Source organism: Mobula birostris, chromosome 10 (genome assembly GCF_030028105.1).
Source record: "Mobula birostris isolate sMobBir1 chromosome 10, sMobBir1.hap1, whole genome shotgun sequence".
Lineage (NCBI taxonomy): Eukaryota > Metazoa > Chordata > Chondrichthyes > Myliobatiformes > Myliobatidae > Mobula > Mobula birostris.
In genome coordinates, this window is record NC_092379.1 from 113,803,852 (window position 1) to 113,820,956 (window position 17,105).

The 17,105-nt window shown below is 38.2% G+C and overlaps 1 protein-coding gene across 6 annotated transcripts in view; it reads left to right on the forward strand.

The window, feature by feature from the left end:
• The window catches only part of tenm1 (teneurin transmembrane protein 1), an 802,783-nt gene that overhangs the window by 173,671 nt on the left and 612,007 nt on the right, over nt 1-17,105 (forward strand). The gene's annotated exons all lie outside the window — the stretch shown is intronic.

A 17,105-nucleotide genomic window follows, 5' to 3' on the forward strand; every position in this document is an offset into this window, starting at 1 on the left:
AGTAACCTACAACTGTGTCAATCTCCACGTTCATGCACTACCTTTCTAACTATTCTCTTGTCTTGAAGTCTTCCTGCTTTCTGAAATGTCTGCTGATGATACAAATGTTACATAAAATCAATTCTACATCATTCACACCAGCTTTGATCTTGCATTATTTTGCTCTTAGTCACTTTGTGCTGTGAAACCCTTCCTTCTGTGCAAAATTCACACTGCTTGTGTTGATATGACAACTACTTTAACTTTAGATTGCATGTTCAGAATATGTTTTTTATCTGACATTAAAATATGTTGCCATTTTGCTATTTTGAATTAACAGGCATTCTTCCATTATAACTTATCCTAATCCTAGCCACAGGCCTTGGCTCCTGTGGCCTTTGCTCTGTTATTGGAACATATCCTCTGTGTTGTAACTTTGCATTCAAAATTAAGCATGAGAATCAGTGTATTTAATTTCTTCATATTCAATTGTTACTTAAACCACTTAAAGACTTGTCATGTAGAATGTCTGAATTAAACACCAGTATTGCTGCAACTGGGCATGGGCAGATGCTTAAATATTCTCAGCAACAATCTCCTGAAGCTTTTGCTTTCTTCTTCCAATTTGTCATCCTCAACATTAGGTGCAAAAGGCAAGGCAGTTCCCCATGAACCTCAGTCAGCAACATCAATAAGGATCCTTTATTAACATTCTGGATTTAAAGAAAAACCCTCTAGCAAAAAGTATTCCCTTTGTGGTGGAATCTCTTATCTGGCTCTCGCTATTTCCACAGTTCAGTGCACTAACTCTTACTGGAGTTTGCTAAATTTTCATTTATGAGGCCAACTAATAGTGCCTGGAGACCATATGGTAATTTTGGCATTACTGGGCTAGTCACTCTAAGTTCAGGCCGTTGGCAAATGAACCTAGGCAGTATCCTGCTAACCTTCCAAGAAGAAAGGCATAAGTGCGACTTATATTGACGTTACTACTATTGGGACTTTAAAGGAACTACCTCTCTTTGTTACTAAATATTTATGAGTGCAAATTATTGTTGTTTGCACTGTGACATCATGTTCCTATATACATCATGGATTCCATGACACATTTCAAAGAAATTGTACATAATTATTGTACAAAATTGATTCTTCACACACCACCACCTAAAGTGTGAACGGGATCTTTTTTTTTTGAAGAAGGGAGACTATACATTTTAAATCATTCAGTGTATAATATATTCTTTGAGATATGAGAAAGTACTACACAGTTAGATACATTTCCTTTTCCATGTTGCTGGTGTAAAGTACTATTACTATACTGTGTGCTGGGAAAATATAATCAGAGAAACTACACTGAACACCTAAAGCATCCCAATTTGCAAAATGTTGTGAATAGTAAGGACAGCTCATAGAAAAGTGTGAAGATGTACTAACATTCTACATCATAAACCACATCGATTTCTGACACTGCCATCTGGAAGGCAATTAATTGGAGGTAAAGTATTTCCACAAGGGAAAGAAAATCAAAGATCATATCTAACAAAGTTGCCTTCCTGCACTCCTGGCACCCAGTTATATTTCTGTATGGTTAGAAATAGTCTGCACACTCTTATCAGCCAGAGAATATTGGAAGAGATGAAAGAGCCATAAATTGGTAATTCTATTGAAGGATCTCTTGGGATATACCTGTGAGGAAAATAAAAGTATCCAGTCCAATGCAGTAGAGCTCAATGATTCTTGTGACTTTGGTGAAAATATGTCCCACTGAGCAAAGTGCTAATTCCGTTGAAAATGAATGACATTTTCTTATTTAAAATAATCAGGGTTGATCACCTGAGGGTCTTTTGCACAAATGCAACATTTTTTCATTTGTTTGTTTTTAATTTTATAAATTATATGATGATATGATAGCCCAGTACCCACAAAATCAGTTATCCTCAGACAAGAGATTATCATTTCAATTTGATAAAAAAGTGTGAAAAAATCATTTAAAATGTATAATATATATGCCAGATGAAAGGGTAGAGTGAAAAACCTCTTTAAAACTAAAAGCAGTGAATTTTCAACAATATTTACTCTTATTTTGTGGTTGCTCAAAATGTGTCCCAAGTTTTTGTCAACAACATCAGATATTTATGAAAAAGCAATAAAATCAGGCAACCACATGGTCAACTATATTCCTGAGGACCCCCTTTCCACCCTTCACATCTGCTAAATGCAACAAGGTCGAACAAGCTCCTGTAAGTTTGCTATCTTTCAATAATTTTTACATATTTATTGATGTTGCTACTGTCACAACCATGATGTATCAACACTGTCTCTTTTGTATAGAAAGAATTATTTTAAATTATGATATAAATTTATGCATTTTAACTGGAGGCCAGAGGTAGCTAGCAACAGAGGGAAAACAAGATGGCTCCTGTATACAACTCATGCACGGACTAGAAAGGCTGAGATGGCCTGTTTCCATGCTGTAATTGTTATATGGTTAAAAAAGTGTGTTTTCGTCACTACCGTCAGACATCAACACCATCAGGTTTTCTGTCTGACGGTGGTGACACAATATAATTTATGATCACAATAAATAGTAATATGGCTTGTAATGTTTCATTAACCTCTTTGTTTATACTATACATAATTTCCCCTTTATTTCATCCACACACAGGCCTACAATATTTCCTTACTATATGTATCCCCAATGAATAAAACCATAAATGAATTTAGTTCACCTATTTCATAATCATTTTATAAAATTTCACCAAATTAAACATAATTAAATTCATAGTAATTTTGCACAATTTCATAGTAATTCCATTAAATTCTGACCTTCCTATTATGTATTTTAGGAAGTTATGGCTAGGCAGCAGCTATCAGTGGAGGAGCAAAGGAGAAGAAACAGGGAATACTAAAAACAGCAGAGAGAGAAAATATATAGTGAGCCAGAGTTAAAGGAGGAATACCTGAGAAAGGAAAAGCAAAGGTGGAAGAAGAGAGCAGAGGATGGGAAGATAAAAACTATCAGTGATTTGAATGAAAGGGAAAAGAGGAGTAAGAGAAAGGTGTGGAAACGTAGACAGCAAGAGTCAAGAAAGCGTAAGAGAAAGGGCCCAGAACACCCAGAAACTCCCCCAGATAGTCCTTTGGATCAGATTATACAATGAGCCAGCCATCCTCTGTTGCTAGCTGCCTCTGGCCTCCACTTAAAATGCATAAATTTATGTCATAATTTAAAATAATTCTTTCTTTTACAAAAGAGACAATGTTGATATGTCATGGTTGTGACAGTAGCAACATCAATAAAGTAGGCAACCTATAGCAGAGGAAAGGGAAAAAAAGAAAACAAGAGCAAGATACTTGAGAGAGATGAAAGCTTTGAAAAATTAACTTCAAGAGATAGTAAATGATAGAAACAAACTGAAAAAATGTTGGCAATGAGAGCACCCTAGAAATAAAAAAACACAAGAAAAAAACAGCAGATGCTACAGGGAAGCAAAATCTTCCATGAGATGGTTGGGAGAAGCCTTTGCAGTACTCAGCTCTATCATATTGCTGAAAGTGACATGCAGACATATGATGCACTCCTTTCTCCACCACTAAAACCTGTACCAGCAATGAGGAAAATCCATCAGGTCATCCCGTATGGAAACCACATCCATTGCAGATCATTGTCCTGTTTCTGCAGTGAGCCACAGATGTGTCAGTGTTTCAGCCAAACAACATTTCAGTTGACTGAAAATACACATGCCAGGGTACAGGCTGAGGAGAATGATGGCCCTACCACAATGGGAAAGGACAGAGGGCCTTTGGCAATGCTGATGACGGAAATGGAGCAGGAACCCCAGCGTGGTCCTGACGGGACTACGACAAATATATCTGCTGGTGTCGTGAATTGTGGAGATTGGCTTGCAGTCATTTATGACCAAAATTGGTGGTTAGCAAAGGCTGTCACTGGGGATGCTCATCATCAAGATGTTCAAGTGGAGTTTTTCCACTCTCATGGGCCCAACACGCGCTTCCATCCAAAACCAGGAGGAAAGGATATGTGCTTCGTACCAGTTGAAGATATTCTGGTCGTACTGATGGAGCCATCATCACTGGGTTGTGCAAGTAGGATGAGGGAGACCTATCACCTGTCTGCTGAAGTCATGGACTTCACAGAGGAGGAGCATCTACTTCCTGATAAAGCTGATGGAATGTTTTCGAAGATTTTCAAGCCCAGAAATGGATGGAATTTTTCTTTAGTTCCTGATGTGTTTTCTGATGTTTATGCTTAAACATTGCAGTTGTACTGTAGTTTTTATTTTGCTGTTTACCATTGTTGTTAATATTTACAGAAGGATAAAATGTACATGACAAATTGTTACAGTATTTGTTGTACCAAATTGTTAAATAAAGCTGTTAAGCAAGGAAGCATTGACTTGAGTGGTGAAAAGGTTGGAACTGTTTGTTGTAACTAGGCCACTGCCACCACTGTCAGGTCTCAGTCACCACCGTCAGATAGAACTTCCTTTGTTTTGAATTAATATACTTACAATCTGTTTCTCCAAAACAGTTAATTTATTAAAGTAATTGTCTCTTTAAAATTAAAAATGTTGTTTTATGTCCAAAATTGTTATTTTGTATATTTAATGCTAACAATAAAAGTTGCATGATGTAAGAGTTTTTAAAGGAGTACACGTGAAATAGTATAAAAAATGAACAAAAGTGAATATTCAACATTTAACAGCATTTATGTGTACTTATGGTGTAGACCCAATGACTTGAAAGCTCTAAATCTATATAAGACTAAATAAATGGGAATAATTAGCTTTTTATTGTGTCTGACTGTGTTGACAAAAACTAAGTAATGACTGGAAAAACACATATTTCATGAAAAAACTTACAGAATCAGGAGGTTGCACCGAAATATTGCTTGATTGCTGAGACCTTGTTCAGATTTCTAAGTTTAGATTTCTTAACATTTAAATTTTTTTCTTTACAAAATTAAAACCTGTTTTATCCAAATTCTCAAGAATCAGTGAGTTACATTTAAGGCAGTTTGTTGTGTTCAGCAAGAGGAGAGTTTAATTTGCATCTGGGTATCTTCTACTTCTCCTGGGTGTACTTTAACAGCAGATGTTCCAAGTTGAATAGTGTTTGATTCTTCAGCTCAGACATCTTCTCTTTGAAGGGAACAGGAAAGAAAATCATTAAAGTAAATAGATAGTGGTGTTGTGGAGAAAGAGAGATGTGGTTGGAGAGGAGAAATGATTCAATGACAGCCGCAGTCCATTGCTCACCATAGCATAAACATTGTTGATGTAGAGAGCCACACAATGGCGAACTAATGTCTCAGAGGGAATGAGGAAAAAAAAGTCATTTTACTCATTCGCTATCCCTCCAAGCATCATTACAAATGAGAGCTGAGAGCATGCTAAATAAATTTAATATTTAAAGATTCTGAGGAGAATTGAAGCACTACGGAAGTGAATTGTTTACTATGAAATAGGATTCAAGTAGCAGGGGACACAAGTTTAATCATTTGGAAATTAGAAGTAAATGGGGAAGTTATGCATAATATTATTTTCATCCTTGGCCAATACAGCTGTGGAGCTACTGATGCAGGAAAGTCAATGAAATAAGTAATATAAATCCCGTCAACAGATGAGTAGGTGCTTTTCCTTGATATTTTATGGACAGGGAATTTAGTTTGAAAAAGATTTCCTGTAAAAATAGCTCAATGTATATATTTTTTATTTAGAGATAGCATGGTAACAGGCCCTCCTAACCCAACAAGCCCACACTGCCCAATTACACCTCTGTGACCAGTTAACCTACTAAACAGTACATCTTTAGAATGTGGGAGGAAACCAGAGCACCCAAAGGAAAGCCATGCAATTATGGGGAAAAGGTACAAACTCTTTACCGACAGAACCAGGTTGCTGGTTCTATGCTGCCATGCCACTCTAAGTAATTAGCCTAAAACCAGAAGAAATTCTAATACATTAATTAAAATAAATTAATATCTTTCAGTACTTCTTCCAAATGTTTCTTCCAAATTGTTTAGCAATGTGATCAGCAGATATGTTCAGGAGAAAATTTGCTTAGAATAGCGCAGAAAGTTAATTGATTTTTGTCCTTTCGGTGGATTAAAGCTTGCTGTTTTAATGGGTAACCAAGTCATCTTTGAATTTAGCCTTTGGCAGTCATGATTACAGTTGCCATTAGTAATTTCATGCAGTGATTCTAGATTCAATTTCTCTACCTATCATTCCTTCTTTAAGGCACTCCTGAAAACCGGTGTCTTTGACAAAGGCCTGAGTCTTCCATTCACAGGTTTGAAAAGTGACATACGTCAACATTTTGTTGCAGTTCTCAGGCAGTAGAATTCTGCAATCCAATCACATCTAGTCCTTAGAAGTGAGGTGCCAGCCAAAAGATTATTCCAAAGGCAAGAAATTAAGCCTGGCAAAGATTATTCATGAGTCAACATCATCAAATCATTATCACTTTACTGGCAGTGGGAGCTTACCATGTACAAATTGGCAGTTACATTTAATACATTAAGATTAAGTTTAAAGAGTGAAATAATTGACTGTAAACCACTTGGATAAATCATGAACCATCCCATGTAATAGTTTAATTCTACCTACTACAGCCTCCTAACCTGTCTGATTCTAAAGCTTTTTCAAGTAAGTCTGAAAAAATGTGAGAAATTGGAATGTACTCACCTGGTCTGTTTACAAGTACAGAACCACTCCTGTATATACAACATTGCAAATGAGCTGGCAAAATGTGCATTATATATAACATCAGATAAAACAAATAGCTATGGAATATTTTGAGGATGCAAAACAGCAATCTATTTTTTAGGTTATTATAAATATAGCATTAAATTTGGCGCCTTTCTGTAAATTATTAAATAGGAAAGCGGTATCAGAATCAGGTTTAACATCATTGGCATATATTGTGAAATTTGTTGTTTTGCAGCAGCAGGAGCTGCACGCAAAGATAAAAAAAAATTATCTGATTTCAAATGGTTCATTGCATCCAACTGAAAATCTAGGGCAGTGGCTTGCAAACATTTTAGGTTACCACTTCCCCAGCTCACCGCTCGTCCTATCTGGCTGTAACATAAAAATAAATTAGATTTATGATGCCTAGAGAAAGGAAATAGGAATTGTAAATTCAAAATAGTGACAAATAATTGCAAAAAATATTTGAATCTATTTAAAGCCACAAATAAGTTGTTTTTTGAATAAAGTTAAGACAATTTTCATCAGCCATTTAATAGCGTATTTTGTAGTCTAAATATTCACTACTTCATTGCTTTTCACTTTGGATGGACTTGGTGAAGTGATATCAGCTTTCAACATCAGGCTGAACGTCACTCAAAAGGAGTCTCGGATCTCCCCATTCAGTAATTTACAGATTGATTTGTTGCTTTGAAAGAATTTGGACAACTGCACTGAAATCATGCTCCAGCAAATATGATGGTGGAAAGACGATAATGAATATCTTGACCTTTTTCCACAGTGCAGTATATGTTCAGCAATTTCATTCTACAATCAAAAGTCTTGAAATAATTTCTTGAACTTTGACTTCAGCTTGAGGTTATTTTGTAGCAAGATCGGTTCTTTCTCCATCCTTCCTGTTAACTCCTCATTAATGAATTTATTACCCCATCTGGAATTTGGATAGAGAGAAGCTCCTGAAATCTCTGAAATGCTTTTATGCAGCTTACCCAGATGGGCACAGTACACTTGAAGATCATCATCTGGTATTCCTTCTTTCTCTTCCAAATCAGAGAGGCTCAAAAATTGGAAAAGGGCATGATGGCTATTGTTACAATTAAATGGAGTTAACTTGGACAGAAATGTGGAGACGACTGATTTGACATTAGTAGGCTTCACATTATTTCTTTGCAATTAAAGATGGATTTCATCAAACTTCGCAAATAATTCTGACAAATAAGCCATGTCATGCTTAATATCCCTGAATTGATTACAAAATTAAGCATTCGAGTATTCAGAGATTTCATCACAGTTTCAAAATGCACATAAAAGCATTTCAGGCAGTTTCCTTTTGAGAGCCATCTGGCTGCTGTGTGCAACAGCAAATGTTCAAACTTCATCATTCTAAATACAAAGTTCTGGAAATAGTCTAGAATTTAGAGACTTGATTTTGTTTACCACTATTATAACAGTATTTAGTAATTTGTGCAGGCAACAATTGTTGCCTGTGAATTACAGTCAATGGTAAATATGTTAGGGACAGCTTCTTTTAAAAAAGTAGTAACCCAAAAGAGGTGTCCTGTCATTGATGGTGGCCATCTGTTGCAAAAGCAAGGATGTTGGTGAGCGGAATGTCCTTCTCTTTGAAAAATTGCTCAACAACCCAAAGTATTAACTCCCTTCATATCTGTTTCTTGTCCCTTTGCAAGTAACAACACGTGAACATTACCTTCCTCTTTTATTAAGCGAGCATTACCAAGAAGCAAATTCCATTACCTGGCAAAGTTGACTTATCCAACTGCATAGCAAACTCTGTTGCCTTAACTACGTTGTACATGTCTTCCACACTCTCAGACATTTTGCCTATTCATCTTTGTATAGAATTGTCACTTAATGGAATTGCTTTAGTAATTTGATCTGGTGACTTATGCAAAATTGTACTCAGAGCCTCCCTTGCTGCTGGCAGAACTGGTTCTTCTCCAATTGTATGGGCTTTCCAGATTAGCAACGAGCAGTGAAATGTTGTATGAGGCGCAGAAACCATCACTGTTTTGATGTGAAGTGCTAGCAAGCATGTTTTGAAGTGCTTTCAATTTCTGAAAGCTTTGACATAGTGACCAAAAATAAATTAAGTTCTTGCTTGTCGAAGAATGTATTCGGAGTGTATTCTCTTCAAATGTTCAAGGAGCCTGGATGGTTTCATTGCCTCATTTAAAAAACTATCACACTACAGAGAATTTGACTGCTGTTGGTTGCTTGTTGCTAATATAAATCCATATTTGAGATTCTCCACAATATGCAGTCTATACTTCTTTTTTGTTTGGTCTGCTTCTGTCTTTTCATTATGCATTAGCATCCACACTGAATGGCCTATTGTTTAAGTCCCATCTTAAGCATTACAATCAATAAAGGGGAAAGTATTGACATCATCATAGCTCAGGCAAAACCTGACCCTCTGCCTGAAAGAACATTAAGAGGGACGGTGGTATCTTCTTTCCAGATTTTTCATGATACGTCAAATACAGATGTGTCACATTGCTTTTCAACAATTAAAATATGTTTCGAGCAAAATCTAAGAGAACTCTGGGTTAGCAAGATATGAAGTGATTACATGTTCATTGTAATCAGTAATGAGGCACTGAGGATCAAATGCTTATAATAGGTAATTCATTTTGTAACCTAAGCCTTTAATCCCTCAAATCATGGAGTGATCACATGCTCTTTTTCCCTCATATTTGGGAAATCAAATATTCAAAGTAAATTTATTACCAAAGTACCTACATGCCACCATATACAACCTTGAGATTCATTTTCTTGCAGGCTACTCAATAAATCCAATAACCATAATAGAATCAATGAAAGGCTGCACTAACTGGACAGACAACCAGTGATCAAAAAACAACAAACTGTGCAAATATAAAAAGAAAGAAAGAAATAATAATAATAAATAAATAGGCAATAAATTTTGAGAACGTGAGATAAAGTGTCCCTGAAAGTGAGTCCATAGGTTTATAGCTACTTCTTTGAGCTATAAGACAAATGAAACAAAGTTTTGAAGACATGATAGAGAACAAAGGGAGAGCAGGTGATGAGAGAGTTCCAGAAGGTGGGATTGTAGTAGCTAAAAAAAATTCTTCAAGTGATAAGCTTCATGAACTGGGAAAGCAGAACAAACTGAAGTCAAATACACATAAGGAAATGTAAGTGGAACAGATTGGCTGATAAAGGGTGAAATGAGTCCATAGGGAGAGCTTGAAGTGTGTGATTTTCTGCGTTGTTTCATTCACTGACAAGATATGTCTGGGACATATTTATGCATTTCAGAACTGTATGATTGTGAACTATTTCAGTTTTCCTTTGAACACCTTCATTAAAGAAATAGAAAATTGATTAAGTGGATATTTTGGCAACCTAGGGAATAAAAACAGCCGGATGAGAGCGAGGCTCTTTTCAAAGGTGAAAGAAAGTGGGCTTTGAATGAAATTGGATATGAGGTAGGCAGTAGAGGTCAATATTCAAGTGTTAAATAAGATTTACCAGAGAAGAGAGCTGCTTTTTAACAGAGAAGGGGGTGGATCATAGAAACAATGCTATGTTCTTATTATACTTGTTGCAGATCTGTTTTTGCTGGATTTCCATTTTCTCTGCTGCAGACCCGTATAGTACAACTAAATAGTGACAATGCAAATGTGCTATTTTAAAGTTGCTCTGTAATGTAAATATATCAGTAGCTTCAACACATTTTCTCTTCTTCTTGAAAAAGGCACTTATGCAGTGATAGTGTGTGGCTAGTGATAAATGCATGATAATCATGTTACCATTACTACATTATCCACTTAAAATGGAGCAAATATTTCCTTTGGATCTCCAATGCTTAACCACAGTGCTCGAGGTTTCTTAAGCAAGAAACCTCAAGCAAAATTTGCAGCGTCTTTTTTGGAAAGCTGCTTTGAAATTAATTTTAGATTTAGAATTCATAAACAGTGAAATGATAATTTCCTGGGAGATGGTAGCACCTGACTCATACTATAAAACTAACACTGCTGTTTTCTTTAAGACCAAAGAAATTTCTGAAACATGATAAATCTGCAGATGCTGGAAATCCAAAGCAAGACACACAAAATGCTGGAAGAACTCAGCAGGTCAGGCAGCATCTATGGAAAAGAGTTAATAGTTGATGTTTCAGGACTGAATTTCAGGTTGTGTACAAAATGATGTAGCTGGAGCTCATAACAATGGGTTTAGAACCCTTAGCGTCTCAAAACCAATGCAGAAAAAAATTCTATATTGGTTTCCCTATCTGTCCAGTATATTATTACCAGAGAAACTGAATAAGTCTCCCTGCTACGTAAGAGGGAAGTAATTCTAATGTATAAACAATTTGGGCAGGACCTAATGCCTACCCAGCATGGAGAAAGATGATATATTTTTAAATTAATTACCTAGTTATTAATACTTTTTAATTGATCATACAGCTTATGTGATTTCTGAATGTTAATTAGAACTTAATTACTTGTAAGATATCATGGGCCTGAAAATATACAAGATTCTAAGCAGCAAAATTGTAATCTGCATAAGATATGAGATGGAGAATGCTGTAGATTAGGCTTTTCTTCTTTGGTTGCCTGCCTTTATGGTTGCTGAAGATCACAAAAGTGAATTGCGGTGATTGAGAAAGAAATAATGGGGTTTAGTGAAGTATTTTGCATGAATAAAGGTGAATACACGGAAGGAAGATGCAAACAATTGCAGATACTGGAAAATGGAGTGAAAAAAAAGCTGTTCAGAGATCTTATCAGGGTGTGCGCCATCTGTGAGAGAAAGGGGACTGACATTCTAGGTTGGGAATTCACAACAGGTCTTTCCTCATTCTGTTTCCCACTGTTTCTCTTCCTTTTATGCTCTTTTCTGTCCATCGTGATCATGAATTCACTCCCAAGACTACCTGCAATATAAAGTTTGTCTGAGAGGCTGCACACATGCCTAAAGCTCCCCAAACTGAGCGATGAGACCTCGTCACGGCTGTCCTTCCACCCAGTTCCTCTGATGCAGGGATAGTTAGTTGCACCTAAATTGCAGCAGTTTTGATGCCAAATAACAGCAAATATTAGTTGAGAGGAGAAAAGGTTTGATACTGACAATTTCTGCAATCAATCAAGCATGAGCTATCTTGTCCATATATGTAAAAATGCCGTGTACATGTGATGGAACACTCGCAGACCAGACGGCATCTATGGAAAACAGTAAACAGTCAATGTTCTAGGCCAAGACTCTTCATCAAGACTAGAGAAAAAAGATGGGAAATCAGAATAAGAAGATGAGGGGAGGGGAGGAATAAATACAAGGTGATCGATGAAACCAAAATGGGTGGATGAGTGAAGTACAGAGCTGGGAAGTCAATTGGTGAAAAAGATAGAGGGATGGAGAAGGGGGAATCTGATAGGAGAGGATAGAAGGCCATGGAATAAAGAAAAGGGGGAGGAGCACCAGAGGGAGGTGATGGGCCAGTAAGATAAGGAGCAAGAGACGGAAATGGGAATGGGGAATACTGAAGAGCGGGGGCATTACCGGAAGTTTGGGAAATAGATGTTCATGCCATCAAGTTGGAGGCCACCCAGACAGAATATGAGGTGCTGCTCCTCCAACCTGAGTATGGCCTCATCATGACAGTAGAAGAGTCCATGGACTGACATGTTGGAATGGAAATGGGAAGTGGAATAAAAATAAGTGGCCACTGGAAGATCAGCTTTTTCTGGCGGAAGGAGTGTAAGTATTCAGCGAAGCAGTCTCCCAATCTACGTTGGATAATGGAGAAGGGAGCCTCGCCCCACTGATCTCCCTCCTGGCATTTATCCTTGCAAGCGGAACAGGTGCTACACTTGCTGCTACACCTCTCCTATCAGTTTCCCCCTTTGCCAGCTCTTTATTCAGGGACCAAAACAGTCCTTCCAGGTGAGGCAACAATCCACCTGTGAGTCTGTTGGGGTCATCTATTTTATCCGGTGTTCCCGATGTGGCCTCCTGTATATTGGTGAGACCCGACATAGATTGGGAGACACCTTCACCGAGCACCTACACTGCATCTGCCAGAAAATGCAGGATCTCCCATTTTAATTCCACTTCCTTTTCCCATTCCAACGTGTCAGTCCATGACCTCCTCTACAGTTGTGAAGAAACCACACTCGAGTTGGAGGAGCAACACCTTATATACCGTCCAACCTGCTGGCATGAACATTGATTTCTCAAGCTTCTGGCAATGCCCCCGCTCCTCTTCACCATTTCCCATTCCCATCTCCCTCTCTCTCCTTATCTCCTTACTTGTCATTGCTTCTTTCTAGTGCTCCATCCTCTTCCTTTCTTCCACGCCCTTCTGTCCTCTTCTACCAGATTCACCCTTTGCTAGCCCTTTATCTTTTTCACTAATCGACTTCCTAACACTTTACTTCACCCACCTCCCTGTTTCACCTGTCACCTCCTTAACTCCCTGTATACTCAAGACCGTGTCAGGCCATCCACAGCTCTAATCTGCTAACTAAGTTTGCTGACAACACTACATTGATTGCCCTAATCTCAAACAATTATGAAGAAGTCATCCCTCTGACACAGTGGTGTCAAGAAAACAACCTCTCCCTCAATGTCGCAAAAACAAAGGAGCTGGTTGTGGATTACAGGAGGAATGGAGAGGGGCTAAGCCCTATTGATATCAATGAATCTGGGTTTGAGAGAGTAAACAGTTTTAAGTTCCTTGGCATCCACATCACTAAGGACCTCACGTGGTGTTAACACACCAGCTGTGTGGTGAAAAAGGCACAACAGCGCATCTTTCACCTCAGACAGTTGAGGAAGTTTGGCATGGACCCCCAAATCCTAAGAACTTTCTACAGGGGCACAATTGAGAACATCCTGACTGGCTGCATCACCGCCTGGTATGGGAACTGTACCTCCCTTAATCGCAGGATTCTGCAGAGGGTGGTGCGGACAGCCTAGCGCATCTGTAGTTGTGAACTTCCCATGATTCAGGATATTTAAAAAGACTGGTGTGTAAAAACAGCCCGTAGGTTCATTGGGGACACGAGTCACCTCAACCACAATCTATTCCAGCTGCTACCATCCGGGAAATGATACCACAGCATAAAAGCCAGGACCAGCAGGCTTCGGGACAACTTCTTCCACCAGGCTATCAGACTGATTAACTCACGCTGATTTGAGTGTATTTCTATGCTACATTGACTGTTCTATTTATTATAAATTCCTGTGATTGCACATTGCACATTTAGATAGAGACGTAACATAATGATTTTTACTCCTCATGTATGTGAAGGATGTAAGAAATAAAGTCAATTCAATTCAATTTGTTCCTCCCCTTCCCCCGCCCCCCCCCCCCCCCCACCTTCTTACTTTGACTTCCCCTCTTTTTTTCTCCAGTCCCAATGAGTGGTCTGGGCCCAACATGTCGACAGAGTACTCTTTTCCATTGATGTTGCCTGACCTGCTGAGTTCCTCCAGCATTTTGTGTGTGTTGCTTTCAGTTTCCAGCATCTGCAGATTTTCTCTTGTTTATGATAGGACACCATTTGACCTCAGCCTACTTTTCCACTGAATCACACGTAGAGGGATTCTGTTTCTTTAAGAAATGACCCCCAATCTGATTAGATGAGCAGTAGAAACATTTTTATTGAGGAAATAGCAGCAGTGGAAGTTTGGCTGAATATAATGAAATGAGTTTAAAGTCTTCCTCATTTACAGTTATATTGTGAATGTGCATTTTACTTCTAATCAGCAATCCAAATATGCTGTCAAGCTTATTTTGATTTTGTACAAATAAATCAAAATGGCTGTCACAGTATGTAGATAGGAGTTTCCGGTTGGATATTAGTTGTAATAACTGAATATTTTACTGACAGTGCATTATATTAGCTAGAGTTTATTAATTACCATTATTTTCAATTTTCTACAAAATGCTGTTGGAATCTTTGTATTTTAGGTATATCTATTGTACTGAGTGGGAACAAACTCATTTTCATTTTCATACGGAGCTACAATATGTTCAGCATCACCTAGGTTACATAGACATAAATTAAGTGTTTAAGGGTCAAAGAATTAATGGATGGATTCACATGGCAGTTGCCAGAAGTCCAGTCTGAATAAATATTGACAATGGAATTGAAAGATAATCCTGCTGCTTATTATTCTTTCACTCGTGAAGAAGACATTCATGGATCAAATAACATTCAATTTCCCATGAAGTAATGCTCACTCAGGAGTCTGAGAAGTTCTGTGATTGGGGTGCTTTATTATTGTAAATATATTAACCACCTGGTATCCATCTCTTTTGACCATTTGCATTTGATAGCTTGTCCTGACACTGTAATAAGTACTTATGCCTCTGCAGCTCAATACCTTTTATTTAGGTGGAAGGAAATGGAATTGAAAATCCAATAAAGATTAAGTCTATGCAAATCCGATACTCACCATGAGAATTAGAAAGCCACATTTTCCTCATTTGAGAATACTGTAACAATATAAACTTGAGCAATACACACAAAATGCTGGAGGAAGGCAGCAGGTCAGACAGCATCGGGTCCTGTCAGAAACAGCAACCGTTTATTCATTTCCATAGGTGTTGCCTGACTTGCTGAGTTCCTCCAGCACTTTGATGTGATTCTCTGAGTTCTTTTTTCTTATGTTTATCAAGTGAAAGGGTGATTAGTGCTGAGGAAATGATATAATTTTATTTCAAATTATTCATTTACCATGTATATTATGGATGAGTACAGAATTAGGATTTGTTTCCCATTGCAGCATTGATTCTTAATCACAACCTTGTGAGAGAACAACTGTTGGAATGTGATGAACATTTTCAAATGCAGACTATGGTCATCACAATTTAATATCTGCTCATTCTAGTTTTTGGGTTGATCTTATGCGGTCTGTGATTCCCTCTCAAAGCTTTGCTAGAGAATGGAGGAGGACTGCAATTATTCCAGAAAAATGCTGACCTCCACATTCACAAGGGCAACAATATCTGGCCAATAAGTATCGGCATCAACAGCAACCCCAGTGATCCTCTAACCCCACCCAATAAACAATCCAGGATTCTTGCAGCTATATGTGAAGATATTTATTTTATTAATTTATACATGATTTAAATAAAACCCCTCAAAATAAAATACCTAAACATCACTTACTGCCATAAGTGATCCTGTCCCAAACATCAACCACACAGGTTTGAAATGTTAGTAGCAATACAAATAATGGATTCCATTTATACATTGTCCATTTATTGATAATATTACTGCCTTTGAGACTGCTGTGTAACTTTGGGCAGATTAGCATTATACCAGAACAAGTTGATCTTATTTTTAAGAAGGCAGCTATCATTTGGCTAATTTAAATTAACAAGATATTGACAAGTTAGTTCAGCCCAAAATGTTTCCAAAAACTTCCCTATCACTCTCTACGTGATTTCCTTGTCCATTCGTCCCCCCATCCCTTCCCACCAATCTCCCTTCTGGCACTTATCCCTGTTAGCAGAACAAGTGCTACACCTGCCCTTATACTTCCTCCTTCACTACCATTCAGGACCCCAGACAGTCCTTCCAGGTGAGGCGACACTTCACCTGTGACTCTGCTGGGGTGATGTACTGCGTCTGGTGCTCCCGGTGTGGCCTTCTATATATTGGTAAGACCCGACGCAGAATGGGAGACCGCTTCACTGAACACCTATGCTCTGTCCACCAGAGGAAGCAGGATCTCCCAGTGGCCACACATTCCACGTCCCATTCCCATTCTGGTAAGTCAATCCATGGCTTCCTTTACTGATCAGATGAAGCCACACTCAGGTTGGAGGAACAACACCTTATATTCCGTCTGGGTAGCCTCCAACCTGATGGCATGAACATTGATTTCTCTAACTTCCGTTAACGCCCCCTTCCCCTTCTTACCCCATTCCTAATTATCTATCTATTTATTTGTTTGTTTGTTTATTTATTTATTTTCTCTCTCTTTCCCTCTCACAATAACTCCTTGTCTGTTCTCCATCTTCCTCTGGTGCTCCCCTCCCCCTTTCATTCTTCCGAGGCCTTCCGTCCCATGATTCTCCCCCTTCTCCAGCCTTGTATCCCTTTTGCCAATCAAATTCCCAGCTCTTGGTTTCATCCCTCCCCCTCCTGTCTTCTCCTATCATTTCAGGTCTCCCCCTCCCATCCCATTTTCAAATCTCTTACTATCTCTTTTTTTCCGTTAGTCCTGACGAAGGGTCTCGACCTGGAACGTTGACTGTACTTCTTCCTATAGATGATGCCTGGAGTGCTGCGTTCCACCAGCATTTTGTATGTGTTGCTTGAATTTCCAGCATCTGCAGATTTTCTCGTGTTTGCATCCAAAAACTTCCTTTCTGTTCTTCAATACACA